Consider the following 22,330-nt stretch of genomic DNA (forward strand, 5'->3'; position numbering starts at 1 on the left):
GTGGGAGGTATCAGTGGAACAAAGCTTGATTTCTATGACACTTTAACACCTAAAGTAAACCTGTATGTTCTGCCTCCTTCAGTTCTCTAACAGTAAGTATGATCACCCTACACTCCAAAATGCATAGGAACTTTCCCTTCCTCCTTGGTGCCATGCCTCTATTGTCTGAGTCTTTCAGTACATAATGGTGTATATTGAGACACTCCTCACAATCTCCACCCCCCCTTTTTTTTTTTTTTTTTTTTTTTGCTAACTAGTGCTCATCCTTCAGGTTTCAGCTTTAATGTTACATTTTTCCAAGAAATCTTCTTTGCACCATTCTCTGCTACCCTCTCAGTGAGGTTAGTGTGCCTTTCTGTATAACCAGAAAACCCCTGTACTCGCACAATTAGTTTGATGTGATATTGCCAAATTTCCTATTACTGTCTTTATTAAAAACCAATATTTAAAGCAACCTTAATCATTCCTTCTGGGAATCATCAATATAAGTATTAATAAGCTGTGCACAGATTTTCAGTGAACAGTAATTTTTCATGACTCCATCGAGGAATCTTTTTTTTTTTTCCCTAGGAGAAGGCTCTTTCTGCTGAGTATCTTCATTTTTACTTTCAAATATTCCTTAAAATACACAGAGAATCACAAAAGATTGCATGTTATGCACTCTGGAGTCCTTGAACATAACCTTTCTCTGATATATCTATGTCAACTGTGTTTGCTCTGCTATGAGTAGCCTAGGGGAAAAACATTATCCTTTCACTGCCATAGTGGCAAATATTATTTCTCCATTTTTGCCAAAGTCTGGGATTGGCAATTTATAAGGCTCCTTAAATGTTTCTGTCCAACACTGCTTCCTGAGTATGTCTCTTACGTGCTCACAGCCGCCACTGTTGGTACCAACATCCTGGATCTAGTGTCTTCCTATTTTTATTTCTCTTTTGCTTCTGGCTCCTATCCCCTGTGGTTACATTTACTGCAGAGCACACATCTTTACTGCTGGCAGCTGCTACAGCACGTTGCTATATTAATGCCTGCAGAATTGCCGACAGTGCCAATGCAGAAATGTGCAGAAGCTACTCCCTTGTGCCTCTGTCTCTGTGGTGCGCTGCCATCCACAATGGTTTAATTCATCCCCAGCAGTGATCCTGGGATTCCAGTGATTCACAGAAAGTCTTTAGTGAAACATATCTTTCAGGTTTTCACTTGCTGTTCTCTCTCCCAGGGATTCTGATCCAAGTCTATAGGAGTTAGAACGGGGAATTAAACTTTTCCATTTGTGCTGTCATTTGCTCCTTCAGCCACCATACTTTGATCTAGTTTCTATTAAGTGGCAGGTGCACAGCTAAGCAATGAGAACACGATGAAGGTAACGTTCCCTGCCAAATCAAGTGGGCAGTCTACTGGAAGAGACAAATACTCAGGTTTTTTTCCATTTATCCCAAATATTTAAAGAATATTATCATATGCCAGGCATTCAGAATGGAGTAATAAATAAAATTGACCAAGTCTTCGCCTTTTGGCAGTGAAATCCCTCTCCTTTAAAGAGTTATTAAACATAAACTCAAGTCGTGACAGTTGCTATGAAGAAAAACAAAACAAAAACAAAACACTGTAGTATATATGGTGAATTATAGGCGAGTGTGTTTTAGACAGAATATCCTTGCTACCAATGTCATTTAAGCAGAGACCTAAATAAGGACAGGGAAAATAGACCAGTCAAAAGGATAAGAGGATTACAGTAAAACATGCAAAGTCAGTGTTATAATTAGGTTTTAAATAGTTTATACTTTAATTTTGATTATTGTCACAGTTTAGGAAGGCATGGCATTCTTATCTCCATGTTTAACATCTTTTTAATTAAAATGATTCTCCTACATCTTTTGACTCTTCTTTCTTTTTCCCTCTACAGTTAGAAGTACATCACAAACTAACTTGGAAAGCGAAAAAAACCAAAAAAACAAAAAACCCACTAACAAAAAGCCAAGGGATTTTAATCACGCAATTTTTCAATTTAAAACACCCAGTTGGTTACTAGTTACTAAACATGGATTTAACACAATCTCTTCTTTTCAAAAATCATTAATTCTTTGATTGAAGTCAGGAGGCATAAGCAAGCTAAATATACACATCGATTAATCAACTAGCCAGGGTGATTCAATCAGTGAAGTTACAGATAATCATTCTGGCCATTTGTAAAAGGTAATTAGATTCTTTTAATGCCAAAAAAAAAAAAAAAATCTTAGAGCTAGCTCTTTGTAAATAGTTTACTCTGAGAAACTGATCATGGATGATGTCTTTGTTATTCTAAAAGGATACTACACAAGAGACAAACTGACACATATTTGTTATGGCTCATATTTTTCATAGATATATGGAAAGATATTTTCACACTGAAAGGTAGGATGAATTTTCCTAGTTTATTCAGAATCAAGGAAACTCTTACTCTTGTTTTTTCAATGCAGTATATCGGCTCTCTGAGTGTACCAAATTAATACAAAGTTTTCTTTAATCCACAAAAGTTTCGAATATATTATATATATTATATATATATATATATAAAATATATATATATATATACACTCAGATTGCATTTTATTACCTTTAGAAACTTAGCATTATATGTGATTTTTGTGCCAGTAGTAAAGGGGTTTTTTTCCCCAAATGTTAAATAATTCAGTCATTAGTTAAAATCAAGAAATACATCTATAAATTTGGAGCTGCCTATATTTTTAAAGAGTAAAACAACCACTATTTTTATTCATGGTTTGTGATATCCCCTTTGTTTCCTCATATTCAACAATAGTGTGTGTTTGAAAAACCCAGCCAAACATTGTGTACCGAAAAGTTTGAAGTTTTATTTCTAGGACACTGAGTTCTGGACATATTTATAGTCTTTTTAGGCAGATATAAAATGTATGGAAATAGCTGTAATCTGCCTCAGATGAGTTACTGGAAAAAAAACAAATCAGGAAATAAGTCCTCAAGTAGCATAATCTTATACAGTTAATTTCTAATGCCTGTTTTATTTTAAAATCACTGATTGTGTTTGTTATCTATTGCCCTTCTACAAATTATCCCAAACATGGCAGCTTAAAAGAAAAACATTTCTTATCTCAGAATTTCTGTTGTCAGGAATCTGGATGCTGCTTATCTGAGTCCTCTGTCCCAGGGTTTCTCACAATGCTGCAAAATCATGTTATTGGCTGGGGCTGCAGTCATCTCTGTGTGGATCTGCTGTTCCATGAGAAGGGATAACCCCTACTGCTTTGTTTCATTCTCTTTGTCTTCTCTCTGTATAGCTCCTGACAAAGCTTCATAGCAGAAGTGAGTGGCTTCTAGCCAAAGACTGAAAAGGGGGAAATTTAGGTTACCAGAAAATGTTTATGAGATCACAGAGAGAAATGAGACTTGGAAAGCAACCCCAGTAATAGTTTATAAACTCCTCTGCACAACTTGGACCTGTGCATATGCGAATCTGATTCTAATCAGCACATCCAAGACTTTGTAAATGGAGCCAATAGAGGGATTTCCATTTAGGTCTCAGAATGAGACCTGAGTAGTGCACACATGGAGAAGAACCAAATAGCAAGGTTACTCTCTTGATGATTGAGTTACAAGGATTCTCCACATATTCTGGATAGCTATCTTTATTAGATACACGATTTGCAATTTTTTTTTCCATTCTGTGGGTTGTTTTTCTTAATTTTTGAAGCATAAAAGTTTTAAATTTTGAAGAATTCTTCTTTCTGTACTTTTTCTTTTGACCCGTGCTTTTGTTGTCTTATCTAAGAAGATACTACCTAAAGCAAGTTCACAAGATGAACTCCTGCATTTTCTGTTAAGAGTTGTGTAGTTTTAGCTCTTAAATTTAAACCTATGCTTTATTTTGAGTTAATTACTTACATAGTTTGTTGAGGAGCTCATCTTCATTTGTACTTTTGCACATGGATAGACAATTTGTTGAAAAGAGTATAATTTCCTCATTCAGAAGTTTTGGTATCTTTGTAAAAAATCAGTTGACCATAAATGCAAAGGATTATTTGTGGAATCTCAGTTCTATTCTGTTGATCAAGGTTTTTATCTTTATAGCAGTCCTACACTGTTTGAATAGTGTGACTTTTTAGTAACTTTTGAAATTAGGATTATAAATCTTCTACATTCTTTTTCAAGATTATGTTGGCTGTGTTTATTATGTTGATTTCTGAACCATATAAGTCATTTAAATATTGTGAAAAATAATAATTGCAAGTACAGAAGAAGAAGTAAAGTTGAAAACAAAGCAAAAAAAAAAAAAAGGTCCTAAATATAAGTCAGATTGAGGGGAGAGGGTATAGCTTAAGTGGTAGAGCATATGCTTAGTATGCACAAGGTCATGGGTTCAATCCCCAGAACCTCCTCTAAAAGTAAATAAATCTAATTACCTCCCACAACCAAAATAAAATAATTAAATAATACAATACTAAATAAATAAAGTATTTTTAAAAATATGTCAGATTGATCACATAGATAAATAACTAATAAACAAACTGTATATTCTTACTATACACTTTTAAAGTTTAAAATTCTAAGAAAAATCATCTGTGAAGAGATACTGAACTTCCTTCAGGCATTTTATTTTTAGTAAATAATATTACTAATAATATTTAAAATTTTAAATAGATTTTATATTAGACTATATTGAATATATAAATGAAATTAAGAAACAAAATATTTAAAGTAAAACGAAAATATAAAGTTTTAAAGAATGTTTTAAAATATTAAAATTGATGTGAAAAATCAAATTTTGATCATCAATCTTTTAAAAATACATTTTCTAAGCTTCACTGCTAAAGCTAGAAGAAATGAACTCAGAAGCAATAAACCATATTCTACCCAAATCTTCTTCTGAATAAATGGACAGAGATATTGGAGAACTATATGATTGTAGGATATTTTGTGCCAGAGATCATGGAATTACACGGTATATAACAGGCTTTTCGATCTTACACCAAAACCAGTTTTAAGGTGCCCCACGACCTCAATGTTGGAGAATACGCATGTAAAACTAAATAATGCTTATCCACTAGATTATTCAAGAGAGAAAATATTTCGACCATTGTAGGTACCATGACCCAAACCTCTTTTGAGAAACAGGCCATAGATGAAATAAATTTTAAGTAAACTTCGTAAAGAAAAACTGTTCATTCTCACTTAATGACATTTTTAATATGAAGCTATCAAGTAATAAAGAATAAATACAGTATAATAAACATCACCATTTTGTTGCTTTTAATGAAATGATAGATTCAGGCCAAGATCATCAATAAATGTTAGCATCAGTTAAAAGGTAACATTTTCTTATTCCATATCTTATTTCCTAACTGAAAGGGGTGATAGTTTTAAGGGAGAAAGCTGGCAGTCATCACCTTAACTAAATGATTGAAATTAGTATCACTAAAAGTTAGACTACCTGTAATAGGTACTCCTTAATGTGATGTAATATTAAGTACCCAGAATCACTACAAAGACTTCTTCCAAAAGTATTTAACCCGAGTCTAATTAAGATTTAGAGTTATTCTTCTCTTTGGACACAAAATTAATGATACCATACACACACACAAAACAAAAAACAAACAAACAAAAATAGGCAAATCCAGAATGCTTCACATATATAAGGAATTTTGCTTGATTTCTTTAAGAGATCCAAGTCATGAAAACAAACAAACAAAAAGAGTAACAGATACTGTTTTTATTCTGAAAATAAATAAAAAGACATAATAACAATATTGCAATGGAAGAAAATGGACCCAGGATCCTCATTTGAATTTTAAAAAAAGATTTATTGTAAAAGTCAAATGCAGATTCACAAATGATATTAGAAAATATTTATTTCCTTTGCTATGAAAATGATATAGGGGTGCTGATGTAGAACAGGGTTCTACACATTACTCGCCCAAAGTGCAGGTATGCTTATGTCTTCTTATAAAAATGTGAATTTCCTAAATTTAGAGTTCTCCTGTAACTCAACCCACTGTATGTGCAAGTGTCATCTGGGGACATTTGCCTTGCTTCTATGAGATCTGGGCACAAGGAAAAGTAATACATATAAGGCTGAGGCTCATGCTGGTTTCTGTGCCATCAACAATAAAGTCATTGTTCTGTGACCCGGAAGCACTGTGTCTTCCATCAAGTTCCCTGAAACTGCAGCAACTAACTTATTAACATGCAACAGGTATAACCTCAGATCCTTCGCAAACTTGACAGTCCACTAATCATGTATTCCTTAAAAAATTTCTGTTTGATTTTTTTTTTTGGATAAAATGTTTAAAAAATTGTTTATGGATTTCTGTGTTGCAACTTCAGATGCAGTGTGGTTGAGGAAGTCTAATCAGTCTAATTTACACTCTGTTCAGACACACTTGATTAAGTTGATTTCTCAGTAAACAAAAAAGACTTTCACAGGGATCAGTAAGAATGCTTCCTGTATAGCACAGGGGATGATATTAAATATCTTGTAATAAAATATAATGGAATATAACCTGAAAAAAGAGTAACTGAAATACTTTACTGTACACCTGAAAGTAACACAGTGTTGTAAATCAACCAAACTTCAATTTAAAACATTTGGAAAAAGTAAAAATTCAAATTAAATTTTAAAAAGTCAAAAGAAAACAAAAATGAAACTGGGGAAGGAAGATGGAAGGCAGTAGTAGTAGACCTAGGCATGTTGAAGAAAAGAAATAGAAGAAATGACCTACAGATGTTTTAGGTTGAAAGTACACTTATATTTATCCCTAATTTTAATAATTAATCACAGATTTCATGAAAATTATTCTTTTAATTTACCAAAATGCAATGTAATAATTTCTCTTTTGATTAGTTGATTTATGACATTGAAAAAATATTTAATATGAAAACTCTTCCTTAATTTAAACAATTTTATTGCTTATGGCATAGTAATCTTCAAATATATTGCTAAATTTAATTGTTAAAAGTTAACTTAGAATTTTTGCAACTGACAATTAAAATGATGCATTTGCAGTTTTATTTTGGTTTTGATTTAAGGGTTAAGTTAGATTTAGAAAATGAATTGGTTTATGTTTTATCTTTGCTTTATAACAACTTAAATGACAAAAAATTACGTATTTTTGAATGTTTTAACAGGAAAGTTATTTTATTTTTTTTGATGAATCTGCTCAATTATCCATTTCATCCTCTTAATAAATTAAATTTGTATTTGACAAAAAAGCCATCAGACTCATAGAGGCTTTACACTTTTTCCAAAGGATCTCACATAGTAGGCCACAATTAATTTATAAAGTCAATAAAAAATAACATATAGATTTAAATAATTAATTGGTAAAGTAGACAAAAAATGTAGAAGATCATCTCTTCATTTTGTATAAATGATATTCTAGAAAATGAAATTAATCAATCACTCTTGAGGTTATGACAACTTTGTATACTACACATGAACAAAAGTGAGTTTTAGAATTATAGAATACTAAAAAAATGCACATTGAAAAGAACATTCAAATATTTATCATTAGAAAATCTAAATATGTATCTATATATAAATATTAAGCTTTGTGTACGTTAATCTACCTTATCTAGGCTAAGCTTTTACATCAATAATTTAGAACGTTTCTTAATTTAATCCTTCCAAAAGCATATTAATTTTTAGACATACTCACCCAAATTGTTAAAGGCAAATGGCCTTTTTTCTCCTTAGATGTCAAAATAGTTTTGTGTATTTTTATTCATTTAAAAATGTCAGAAAAGATTTTTAGACTTCATATTTATTTTAAAACATTTTGTATTACATAGAACTATAGGAAAATTTTATGTCTTGATATTTATGAGATAGGCTACTTAATAATAAATCTTATTAGTTATAATAGGTCGAGAGTATATATTTTTGGACTTTCTTAAAATGTATTCATATTCTCAGCAAGAAATATTTTTCTAAGATTTTCATCATTAATATGTACTCATCCTTTTTTTTTCTAATTGCATTAGTCAGACCTGCCAGAAAAAAATATTGAACAACAGTGAGAAATGGTCTTTTCTTTCTTCTGTTGTCACTAACAGTATCGGGTAACAGCTTATTAAGACATTGATGAATTATCTACATGTATAATTGAAAAATGCACAAACAAATGTAAAGATTAGCTAATATTTATGTAGCACTATTCTTAAGTGTTTTATATAAATGTTCCACCTTATAATGCTTAAGTCATAATATTACTCCCATTTTACATGTGGTAAAATTAAGGCATAGATAATTTATATAACTTGCATTGTAACAGACTTTGTACATGTACATGTATTTGTATATGTCTATATATGTACTTATATACATTTGTATCTATGTGTATAATCACATATATAGTCACATATATGTACATACACACACATAACTATATAGCCTCTAGCCTTTGTTGATTTGCAGTGTAGCATTGAAAGAAGATTCTGGCTGAAATAGTTTCATCATTAATAGGAGATAAGACATAAAGACAAACTGGATTGAAGTATTTGAGGAGTATAAAAAAAGGAGAGCAAAAACAAACCATGAATTTTTTTTTTTTACTTAGAATACTTCCTTAGTAAAATATTATTAAAATATTTCTATCAGTTGTGTGATTCCTTCAATATACTTCAAGAATAATATACTTTGGTTAATAATGTTTTATTTTAAAACTTCTACAATGGTCTTCTTTACAAAGTATAAATATTTTATAAATATGGAATAATGAAAACCATAACTAAAGCAATATGCAATGTATATGAGGAATTTAATATATTTATAAATAAGAGTTGAAATCCAAAGACTTTCTTGCCTGCTTTCATGTGAATAGTGAGTAGAAAATGTAACCTTAGATATCTTCTCGGTTCTTTCCTATGGCGACTAGTAAGGGGCAATGCTAATGGTAGAATATAGAATTTATACAGCAGGACCTATTTGCTGTGTATTGAGATGAGTTTAGATTTGAACTAGTTTAATGTGCACTGCTTAGAACACATCTGGTTGCAAATATCCAGGGCATAATCAAAGAAAATATTGTAAAACAAATAAATAAACCACTAACAATGCTGCAAGTTAGAAGTCAGAGTGAAGATTTATTCTGAGGATATAGATTTTGGCCCCAGCATCATATAAACGGTTGTGAAAGCCATGACTATGAATGAGGGCACAAATCTGCATAGCTTTGCCTCTTTCTGCAGTAATATTGAGCAGCCCAGGTATAGGAGTAGAGAAATCAAATATTTATACGTGTGATTTATGGCTACAACTTGACTTAATATAGCATCTGAATCCTAAGAGCATAGTCCTTTTTTATACATCAAACATATATTTCACCAAACTGGGTTGATAACTTTTCTGTACATTAGTATGTAATCTGCTTAAATTGAAACAAACACACCCACAACACACACACATGCACTCACCCAACTCAGAATATGTTATAATTATTTCCTCTATGCAGCACAATGATTATGAAACTGACCCTAGTATTTTATTATTCCCAGAACGATGTCACTTTTAAGAGTGTAAATCTCCCTTATATTTAAGTCTAAAAATAATTTGTGGTTAAAAACTAGTTTTATGTTGAGAAAGCAAAATAGTAGGCTCTCATATTTTATCAAATGCTTACTGGGGCTGACAGTAGTAGGCATGTCATAAAGTGCTCTCTTCAGACTACTTAATTCATTGTATTATTTGATATTGGAAATAATATTCCACTTTCTAAAACTCATATTAGCCTTTAGCAGCATGCAGTGAATTTGGATATGGCTTGATAGATATTTTACTGCCCTCAGTGGTTTCCAATTTTACCCAATATATCAAAAGAGGAAAACTATTTGAAGCATTATGAAGATTAATAATTCTTCTTATGGAAGGAATAATTCAAACATCTGTGACCAAATTGGTAATTTAAACATATGAAGTGACAAATATAATGCTATTGTAAGCCTTGGTCACTCTTCTAAAAAAATGGAACGCCATCTAGAGGTATCAAAATCCATTCTGCTTGAGATGGAAAGAGATGTGGGTCGGGGTGCATAGAGAGAGAGAAGGAAACAGAGACAGGGAGAAAGAAGAGAAGCAGAAACAGTTCCGTCCAAAAGAACATGATCATAATTAAAATTTGCCCTGAAGTTTGTTGACTCTTCTAATAAAAATAAACAACTAAAAAGATATGAATGAATATCAAAGTATGATCATTGTTCACTGAGAGATCAATTTGTGTTAAAATTATTGGGATTTCCAGTTTTCATCTCTGTATGTTGGGAGCTGGGAAGTTGCCAGTCCATCCTAGTAAGACGTAAAAAGCTGAACAGAATGAAAAATGAGCAACTCTTCTAGGATCTAGAGAGACACAAGGAGATAGAGCAATCTGCAGTCCCTGGGACTGGAGAATGAGGTAAATATGGGGAGATAAGGCTTACCAAAGAAGAGATTCAAGAGTGTAAATGACCATGGGAACCAGTGCTGGGTAGGGACATCAAAACTGTAATTGATGAATTGCTGGAGGCACTGTGGACAAACCTGAGAGTTAAAAGCTCAGAACCCAGCCGGAGTCTCCCCCCACCACGGCAGCCTGCCCGCACTTTGTGAGTCTTTCCTCCAGGAGCTTGGCAGGTTCAGAGAGTAAATACTGGAGGAAAAATATCCCTTCGTGCTTCCAGCAGGGGAAGGAGTAAAGAGGTCACCTTGAAATACTCCAGAGGACTCTGTTCTTAACAAGGCCTGCCCTCATTAGTTAACCAGAGCCAGACCTACTGGGGTGTGATCAGAGCAAGCAAAACTGATTTAAGAATGGAAATACCCAACTCCAGCCCTCTCTAGCCATTGTCTCCCACCATATTAATCCTTCCTTCTATCTTAACCTCTGGCAACCACTGATCTTTTGTCTTATCCTCCATCGTGCCTTTTCTATAGTGTCATATAGTTAAAATGATATGGTATGTAGCCTTTTTATATTGGCTTCTTTCACTTAGCAATATGCATTTATATTTCCTCCATTTCTTTTCATGGCTTGATAGCTTATTCCTTTTAGTGCTGAATAATAATCCATTGTTTGGATGTACCAAAGATCATTTATCCATTTAACTCCTGAAAGATATCTTGGTTGCCTCCAAGTTTTGGCAATTATGAATAAAGCTACTATAAATGTCTATGTTCAGGTTTTTGTGTGGACATACATTTTCAAACCCTTTCCATGTATACCAAGAATTGTGATTGCTGAATTGTATGGTAAGTGTATGTTTAGTTTGAAAAATAAACCTGCCAAAATGCCTTCCAAGTGGCTGTACAATTTTATAGTCCCACTTCAATGAATGAGAATTTCTTTTGTTCCACATCCTCTCCAGCATTTGGTATTGTTAACATTCTGAGTATTGGCCATTCTAATAGGTATGCAGTGGTTATCTTGTTGCTTTCATTTGAATTTCCCTAATGACATAGGACATCGAGTATCTTTTCATATGATTATTTGCCATCCTTATATCTTATTTAGGCAGGTGTCTGTTAAGGTTTTGGCCTCTTTTTTTAGTCAGATTGCTCATTTTCTTATTATTGTGTTTTAAGAGTTATTTTTATACTTTGATTAACAGTCTTTTATCAGGTATGTCTTTGCAAATATTTTCTCTCAGACTGTGGTTTGTATTCTGATTATTTTGCTATTGGCTTTCTCAGAAGAGAAGTTTTTAGTTTTAATAAATTCTAGCTTTTTGATTATTTCTTTCATGGATCATGGCTTTATTGTTGTATCTGAGAAGTCATTGCTAAACCCAGGGCCATCAAGATTTTTTCCTACACTATCTTCTAAGGAGTTTTATAGTTTTGTATTTTATATTTAGGTATGTGACATATTTTAACTTAATCTTTGTGATGATTGTAAAATTCATACTGGTTTTCTTTTCTTTTGCGTGCAGGTATCCGTTTGTTCCAGCACTATTTGTTGAAAAGATTATCCTTACTCCATTGTATTGCCTTTTCTCCATTGTCAAGGATCTGTTGACTATGTTTATGTGGGTCTGTTTCTGGACTCTCTATTCTATTCCACTGATCTATTTGTCTATTTTTTTTTTTCACCAATATGACACTGTCTTAAAATTGTAGTTTAAGAGTAAGTCTTGGTATCAGGGGTTCTCAGTTCTCCAAATTTGTTCTTCTCCTTCAATATTATATTGACTATTTGGGGTCTTTTGCCTCTCAATATAAACTTTAGAATCAATTTGTCAATAGCCATATGATAACTTTCTGGGATTTTGTTTGGAATGACATTGAATCTATAGGTCAATTTGGAAGGAAATCACATCTTGAAAATATTGAACACGGCATATCTCTCCATTTATTTAACTTTCTTTGGTTTCCTTCATCAGAATTATGTAGTTTTTCTATATGTATCTTATACATATTTTATTAGATTTGTACCTAAGTATTTCATTTTTTGAGGTGCTAATGTAAATGGTATCATGTTTAATTTCAAATTCTACTTGTTCAATGCTGGTATACAGGAAACATTGATTTTTTTAAAATATTAACTTTGTATCCTGCAACTTTGCTACAATTGCTTATTAGTTCTAAGAATTTTTTGGTCAATTATTTTGGAGTTTCTACATAGAAGATCATGTCTATGAAAAAAAAACTATTATTTCTTCCTTCTCAATTTGTATATGTTTTATTTCCTTTTCTTGTCTCATAGCATTAACTAAAATTTCTAGTACAATGTTGAAAAATAATGGTAAAAAGAGACATCCTCACTTTGTACCTAATCTTGGTAGGAAAGATTCCAGTTTCTCACCGTTAGTAGTTGTAGTTTTTTATAATTTTTTTTATCAAGTTAAGAAAATTCTGTTCTATTCCTATTTTACTGAGAGTTTTTTATCATGAGGATGGTTACATATTTTTCCAAATTATTTTTTAGCATCTATTCATAGGATTAGATGACTTTTTCTTTGAGCTTATCCATGTGATGGGTTATATAGTAATTGATTTTAGAAAATTGAACCAGCCTTGCACTCTTGATCGTGGTGTATAATTCTTTGTAAACATTGTAGAATTCAATTTGCCAATATTTTGTTGAGAATTCTAACATTTATGTTCATATGAGATCTTGGTCTGTGGTTTTTTTTGTTTTGTTTTGTTTTTTTGTAATGTCATTATCAGTTTTGGTATTAGGGCAATGGTGGCCTTATTGAATCAGTTAGGAAGTAGTAGCCCTTTGCTCTGTACTCTGGAAGAGATTATAAATATTGGTTTGATTTCATCCTTAAAATATTTGGTAGGCTTCACCAATGAACTTTTCTGGCCTGATGCTATTTTGGAAGGTTATTAATTATTCATTGAATTGTTTTAGTAGGTATACACATATTTAGATAGTCTGTTTCTTCTTATGTGAGTTTTGGCAGGTTGTATCTTTCAAGAAATTGACCTACTTCATTTAGGTTATCAAATTTGTGGGCACAGTGTTGTTTGGAGAATTCCTTCATTAGCTTTTTAATGGCTGTAGGATATTTAGTGATGTCCCAGTTTCATTTCTGATATTAGTAATTTGTGTCCTCTCCCTCTTTTTTTTTAATTCAGCCTGAGTAGAGGCTTATCAATGTTATTAAAATGTTATTATCAATGTTATAAAAATGTTATTAAAAGTACTAGTTTTTGGTTTCATTGATTTTCTTCTAATGATTTCCTATATTCATTTTCTTTGATTTCTTCTGTAATTCTAATTATTTCTTTTTTTCCACTTACTTTGGAATTAATTTGTTTTTCTTTTTCTAGTTCCCTAAGATAGAAACTTAGACTATTGACTTTAGAATTTTCTTCACTGTTAATATATGCATTCGATGCTATAAATTTCATTCTAAGCACTGCTCTAATTATATCCCATAATTCTGATAATTTGTGTTTTCATTTTGAGTTAGTTGAAAATATTTTTTATATTTCTCTTTAGGTTTCCTCTTTGATCTTTGTGCTATTCAGAAGTTTATTATTTAATCTTTGCATATTTCTGTATTTTCCAGTTATATTTTGATTATTGCTTTTTATTTTAATTTCATCGTGGTCTGAGAGAAGACATTGATTTATTTTCTTTTAAACTTGTTAAAGTGTGTTTTATCTCCCAGAACATGGTCTGTTTTAATAAATGTTTCATGTAAGCTCCAGTGGAGTGTATGTTCTGTTGTTGTTGGATGAAATAATTTATAAATGTTAATTATATCCATCTGATAGATTTTGTTGTTGACAATGATAGTTGTTGTTCTACTATGTTTTTACTGACATGTTGTCTGCTTAATCTGGCCATTTCTGAGAAAGGAGTTTTGAAATCTCCAATTATGATAGTAGATTTACCTTTTTCTCTTCATAGTTCTATTAGTTTTTGCCTCATATAGTTTGGATGCATTGTTTTTAGATATATACATGTTAAGAATTATATCTTCTTTTAGAATTAACTCCTTTGTCATTATGTAATGCCCTTCTTTATAACTGAAACTTTCTTTGCTTTGAAATATGGTCTGTCTGAAATTAATAAAGCTAATCCCGCTTTCTTTTGATTAATATTAGCATGTATATATGTATTTCCACACATTTACTTTTAATCTATGAGTGTCTTCATATTTAAAGTTGGTTTCATGTAGACAACATATAGTTGGATCTTGTTGTTTGATTTACCCTGACAATCTTTTTTAATTGGTGCATTTAGACCATTGGTTTTCATAGTGATTATTGACATAGGATTAATATCTGACATATTCACTACTGTTTTCTCTTTTTTTGCCCTTGTTTTTTGTTCGTAGGTTTGTCTTCCACTCTTTTTCTACCTTTTGCAGTCTTAATTGAGCATTTATATATGATTACATTTTCTCTCCTTTCCCAACATACTGGTTATATTTATTTCTTTACTTTTTTATTTGTTGCCCTAGAGTTTTCAATATACATTTACAGCTAATCCAAATCCAGTTTTCAGTAACACTATACCAATTCACGAGTAATATAAGTAATTTACAATAACAAAATAAACCGGATTCCTCCGTTCCATCCCTTTTATTATTGGATTATTTATTTCACTTATATACAAACACGCACAAATACACACATGTGACGGTTGTTTCTTGTCATGATTTTAGGATTGCAGGCAGTAGAAATTATGACTATGTATTTCCTGTTTATAACAAACAAGAAATAACACATCTGTTTTCCCATGACTCTTTTTAAAGACTCTGAATGTCCTGCTTTCCTACCTCCTTCTCTCTATCTCTTCCTTCCTCCCTTCTGTTCTCTTACTTTCTTTCATGCTTCTTTATCAAAACAAATTTTGTTCAGTTTTGAACATGATAGGAGGATGGAATTTCCAGTTAGAAGGTTAAACTTTATATTTTTTGAGTTTATGCTTTAAAAGATTTGAACTTAACGCATTTTTCATAGAAAAGACTAATCCCAGATTTCTCGGACAGTAAAGATATGTGTTTTGGGTGAGAAAGTAAAACTAGTAACGCACATTTTTTAAATTCCTATAGAAATAGAATTATTAACTCAAAGGATTTTCTTTTTTATGTCACAAATTTCTGAACTGTAAGATTCAACTTTCTGGGTATAAAAAGCATAAGATTGGAAAGTTGACCCCCTGTGCAGTTCCTGTAAGACTGGGATACAGGAGAAAGGAGGGTGTGGCTGAGTATTTTTGTATGGCTTGATAACATTCTATATGAAATGCCTGAGATTTTTCCAGCCTTGTCTTTCTCCCAGCTCTCAGCTACTTATTGTGCTCCAAACAGCACAACAAAGAATTTTGTAGAATCCTAAGCAGTCCCTCCACTGAGGGTTAAAGCCTGGCTTTTCCCAATTCTTCCAGACTTCAACAACTTATTGAAGTTTCTGGCTTTCCCAGTAGCCAAAGTCAGGTCACTTGAAAGAGTCAAGTGACCACGACCAGAACTGCAGAGAATTTCTTACAGGATAAATCTTGATGATTTTGAATAAGAGAGGAGAGAGAGTTCTGCCGATAAATTTCAGCTCTTTTCCCTCCATCAATAGACTGCTTCTACACAATCTGTGCCAGATATGTCCTCTACGCTGACTGACTGGCTCTGCATTTTTTCTAGCAGTGGGCAGTGTATCTCTTCTCATGCTTCTCTGTGTGTCCTCTCTTTTTCCTCACTCTCTTTGTCTTAGCCTTGCACCCCCAATAAATCACCCTTAACTTTGACTTCAAGCTCTTTTTTTAGCAAGTCCTAAGTTAAGAAATTCTAAATAAAAGTAAATTTTAGATGATCAACCATAAGTCTAGGGATGAATATAATAAAAAGAGGAAAACTATGAGAAAATATGATAGAATTGAAGAGACTAGAAGTATGCAAAGAGTTAAAGATATCTTGAAAATTTAACACAGGTATGTTATAACTGGATGTCAGAAATCTTGAAATTTGGAATTTCATTAATAGTGGAAGTGTTAAAGTTATGTTGCAGTCTTCCTAATGCAGAAGGAAGTCTGGTCCAGCAAGAATCATTGGTAATATGACAGATAAGGTCTGTTAGTACAGGCAGTTTTGTTTAGCATGATTTTACATGTTTAATAAGCTAGATTGATGCAAGAGAAGCAAAAGGCTAAGTTATGAACCAGGATTCAATTGATTCTAGGTGTTAGAAAAAATATTCTGTGGAATTTAAAATTTTCAAGCCAGTTTATTTACCATAGATATAAGGTTACCAGTGGAGCATCATGAGAATTGTATGCAACAAGTACTGTAGGTAAGAATAGATTGGAAAGAGAAGCCTGAAGATGGTTTGATTTCTGTTTGACCACCAAAGATTACAGGGGAAAGTGGCATGAATAGAAGGGAATTACTTAAAATTACTAATTTTTACACAATATGTGTGTTGTTGCTGTTCATTTTGAACAGGCCGGGACCCCACGCAGTATCTGGCGTGGTTTCAGAGATGCAGGCTGCCTGAGACTAGGGAAGGTTAGGATTGGTCTGGGCTGATTCCCATCTTCTGTGTCATGGTGATGCCCTGCTTAGGAATAGGCTTCCAGAAAGTTTGTGTCATAACAAGAACCAGGTAAAAAGGTAATAAGCCAAAATAAACTGATATAAATAAGTATGTTGATTCCTGAAACTATTCTCTTACATTGACAGTTAAGCCATTTTGGCCTCAGGGAAGACTATTATATAACTTTTTTAAAATTGTATGGACTGTATAGTGGGTGGTTAAAGGAATCATCTCTTTAGGAATAATTATTTGTGCTTGTTACTTTAAAAAATAACCTGTTTCAGACTTTGGTTAATAATATGTAGCATAACAGACATGAGATAATGTTTTTTTGGTTTTTTTTTTTTCTTTTCTAAGTCAGCTCATATTCACTTTGAACAAACTTAGGACATTCATTATTCTTACATTTCTCTTAAAGATAAGCTTCTCAGCATTACCTAAATCACTATCATTGTGTCCATTATTATTTTTACTTTTTTCATGTGTTTGCCTTTCATGAACGCTCTCGTTAGTCTCCTTGGTATCAGTTACACCATTTTCAGGTTTACTATCTGCCACCCTATCTGATTCCCCATTCAGCTTGCTCCTGTGTTACCAGGGAACATGTTATTAATTTTATTGTTCTGTTTCTCCTAGCTGACTTATTTAACAGGATGAGATCAGTTTTCTTTTCTTTCATACAAGATGAAGCCTCAGTATGCTCTTTGCTAGTAATGACTTCCTTGTTATATCATTTCATTTATTATGATAGTGTTCAGTGGTCTGGGGAGTGGCAGTCTGACTTATTATCAACCAGAGTTGTGTTTGTGATCTCCGACATGCCTACGATTAAAATCCATGAGGGCTTCCTCAAGTAATTCAATATTAGTTGAATATTAAAGCTTAATACATTATCATTTTATTTTCCTACTTTCCTAATTTATGTAGTGCTGGTGCAAGTTGTGGCTTTGTTTAGAGTGATTAAAAGTTGTCACAAGGCTAATCTTATGTTTATAATGGACTGAAAAACAGCTTATGGTATTGGGGAGAGAACCTTATTGTAGTTCACTTATTTCTTATTTACCATATTGGTTATAGATACATACAACTGCATGTCATAGTTCAAAAAATGTTAAAATCACACAGATGTATTCGTTTATTAAATGCATATTCATTGATCGCTTTATATGTAGCATGCACTCTATTAGGCACAAAAGACTTGAAGACAAAAAATTATAATCTCTTTCCTCAAGCAGTTTACAGTGTAACAGAAAGCTTGTGCAGGTAAGTGGCAATGCAGAGCTATGCTAAGATTTTCAGTGAAAATCAGAAAGAGTAAATATGGAATTGTCAATTTTGTGGTGCTTGAGAGACATGTATGTAGATAGATTCGATAAGGAGCCGCATATACTTTTCTAGAAATCTACACAGATGTCTGAGCCGGAAGTAAGGACTTGGAATCCATAACCCTTGCTATGATAGCTATTGCAGGAAAGGAAGTTGTGGTAGACACAGAGTTTGACCTTGTTTCAAGTTTGTTTTAACTTTACTGAAACTAATGAGTAGAGAAAAAGGATACCTTGGAGCAAAAAAATGGACAGAGAATATAGAACCTTTTTTTTTTTTTTTTTTTGGTAACGTGTTCTGCAATGAAAATTAAAGAGGGATCTTAATAGAGAGAGTGCTTATTTGTTTTTCTTTTTAAGATGGGGAGATCTGAGTTTGTTTAATTGATGATGTCAAACGCCTATAATAAAGAAGAAGATGAGGTTAAAGGCGTAAGAGATGGACAAAACTCAGTTTAGTGTTGAATTAGCAAGTGATTTATCACCTATTTATATTAATTGACTCTAGAAGTGATTATGTGTTGGTTGGTCTAATGAGCAAATCATTATATAAACTCCTTAAACAGCACACTTATGCATTAAGAGGTGTTTAATAATGAGAGCTAACTATAACTGTGTTCTCTCTTTACTTCCCTAAGGGAATGTAACCTAATTAAGACTGAAGGGGGCACTTTAATTGTATTTCCTCTGTTATTTTCATATTACCTTGAAAATTAAAACTGAACCAAAGTTCTTGATTGTTATGAATTTTTGGCTAACAAGTAACAATTTGTCTTTTATTCTACTTTTAAAATTAAGGATCGAAACAAACTTTTTTCTACCATATTGCGGGTGCATGGGCGTGAGTGCTTATAAGAGTATTAGAGAAGAAAGAGCACAAAAATATGTAAGAGAAGAGGAAGTACCATTTCATGTGCCCCATTCAAAACCCATTCATTCCTTAGGAAAGATAAATGGTCCTTAATATCACCCAAGACAGACTGCGGTCCATATTATCTGCTGTGCTACATTCATTTGCATATAATCAAATAGTATCTTACAAAGTGTTTATATGAGCTATTGGATATAGGTCAGTAATTCTTTCTCACAAGTAAGGAGACACCACAATTATTGGAATGCATATCTACTGAATTGCAGGCGAGGCACAAGTGAAACGGCTGAAGAATGCTAAAACTTGTGTTTATCATTCTTTTGTTTTTAGCCTAAATTTGACAAATTAGAATGTATTACTGAATTATTCAAGCAATCAATTGTTGAGTGGATAATCAATTTCATTTAGAATGTGCAATAAAAAAGCAATGTGGTGGGTTATCGAAATTCAATGTAAGGTTTAAGATTCAATATGCCAAACTAGGAATATTCCTTTGTTTTCTGTACCTCTTAAGATGGCACAAGAGTATAAAAATAGAGCAAGGGATAAACACATAATAAACAAGATGGAGTTAAAAAATGAATAAAGATTTTAGAGTATTTCAGAGAAAAAGAAAGAGAGACTAGCACTGGAGTAAGGATGAAACAGAAACAAGCATCATATCAGAGCAAAGAATATGGTTCAATGTTTCCCAATAAAAGGGGAGAGAAGTCAGCCCAAGAGGAGTTCAGAGAGATTTTGGGCTCAGAGTCAGAAGGCAGAAGAGAGTTATAATGAAATTCATGTTAAAACCAAAGTAATCTATTTAAAGTCTGGTTAAAAAAGCCTGTTTCATGGTGCTGTAACCTCTCACCAGGGGCATACAGAGAATAGGGAGCCTACATTATCCACAGACAATCTAAAGCTGATGTGAATGCCTGAAAATAAGACCTCCATATATTAGTATTTGTGGCCTCATTAAGGACTGTTCACAGCCCAGTAACATTCAACTCTCCTCATCTCGAAGTGAATTTTGCCAATTCCTTTCCAAAAGTCATGGCTAGAAATCTCACACCATTTCCTTTCACAGGGATGGTCTAGTAATCAATCCACCTACCCAATAGCAAAGAAAAAATTTCCATCTGTGTACCATCCCCGGACTTAATAGATGAATTAAAGAAATCTAAATACTCTCATGCTTAATGGAGAACCCTAAGCATGGCCAGTAAAAAATTGAACAAAAAAAGAATAATAAACAAATAAAAAACTGTAAAAATCTGAACTAAGGGAAACCAAACTAATTTAGAAAAATGAAAATTTTACAATAAGCTAAATGAAAATTCAATTAAACATTCAGCTATTTGGGAAAAAATACATTCCTTAAAAATAAGATGTCATAAAAATAAAAAATAAATTTAAAAAACATAAAAATAGAATTTATACTTTAAATAAAAATAAAAGAGCCATAAATGACACATTCAAAAACATTCCCCCCAAATGTAGAGAAAAATATTGAAAGAAAATCTATGAAAGAAAGATGGACATACGTTTTGGTGGATGCACAGTCTTAAGGGTCAGTTTGAATGCTTCCAATTGCACATTGCAGGAAACTTAACAAATTGTTTTTAAAATGTGTTTGTCCTTGCGTATGAAAAATCCAGATATGAGATAAGCAATGGAAGGTCTATGAAAAGAGCTCAGCTTCTCTCTCTGTGATTGTCTTAGCTTTGCTCTCCTGCATGTGTGACCTTTACCCTCTGGGTACCTTCTCTGGCTGCAGCAGCAGTTCCTCATGTCACATCACACACTGTGCTACCCAGATAAGTGAGCATCTTTCCAAGTAGCTTTAGCAGAAGAGGAAGAAAGCTTCTTTTCCTGCATCCCTAGCCACAGCCAGCTTCATCACCTTAAGTCCACATTTCAGAGAAGAGTGTGGTGACAGCCCTTCTGGTTCTAGCCTGGGAGCCCAGAGTGTGTTCTGGCTGGTGATTCAGTGGAGGCGAGCCTTTTGTCCACCTCTGAGACTCTTCTACTACTGAGAATTTCCTGGGGCAGAGTCTGCAAAACCATGCCACAGGGTCATCCACCTGCTATTGGTTGAAGCTGTGAACAGTGGTAAGAGGAAGTTGACTTCTCCATCCCAGGATGTGGCATGACCTGTGAACCAACACCTGGCACAGGAAGGACAGACAGTTGGTGTGATACAGGAGTACAGTGTCAAGGCATGTGTCAGGGTCTGTACTCATCCTGCAAGTATCCTAAGTGTCCAATGCCAGAGGAAGCGTAACATTAAATAGCAAATAATAACACAAAAGGGAAACTTAGAAAGAAAAAAAAAGTTATATTTTGGTATCTTTAATGACACTTCTCCCTTTTGCTTTTTGAAGAAGAGACTTTGTGTTTCCATTTTTTAATAATCATGTAAGTTAGTATCTGGCCTTGGCCATAGCATATATTCCCTTGATACACACCAACCTCAGTTGTGCCATACAACCAGTACAGAATCAAATAGGGTGGGAAGGAGAATTCCATATGCATTTGTAAGAAGAAATAAGGATAGAGGTAGGATTAACCACCCTGAGTGTCATGATTGTGTGGTAGAGTTGTGACAACCTCAGTAAAACTGAAAGTTCTACTTATAAGAGTGGATTCAGTGCCAAGCAAATGTCCGCAAGAATCTATTCAATAAAAGACCTATATATAGAGAGAAGAAAATGGATGAGATTCAGCTATGAAAGAAATAATAGAAAATATTTATTTGGGATCTTAGATGATGTAAAATAACTCATTTTAAGATGAACAGAGTAAGTGAAAAAGATACTCCTATATTGACTCATGTTTATAGAATTTTAAAACTAAAGATATAGAGCAAATCTTTAAACCAAAAGAAAGAGAGGGAGAAAATATTTCCTATTAACAAGAATCAAAATAGCAACTCGGGATACTGGACATTACAAATACTGGAATCTTGCTATCAAATGTCTGAGGAAAAATGTGTTTTGGGGCCACTGTCTAAAATTCTGTTCTCAGCCAAATTATCAGTCAACTCTATAAAACCATAAAAGATGTTTTCATATATTAAAGAGAAAGAAAATTTGCTTCTGATGAACTTTGTTTATGCACTAGTCAAATGGCAGTGGTGCGCTGTGGCGGTGGGGGAGGGAGGACAATGTAAGACGT

Source organism: Camelus bactrianus, chromosome 14 (genome assembly GCF_048773025.1).
Source record: "Camelus bactrianus isolate YW-2024 breed Bactrian camel chromosome 14, ASM4877302v1, whole genome shotgun sequence".
Classification (NCBI taxonomy): domain Eukaryota; kingdom Metazoa; phylum Chordata; class Mammalia; order Artiodactyla; family Camelidae; genus Camelus; species Camelus bactrianus.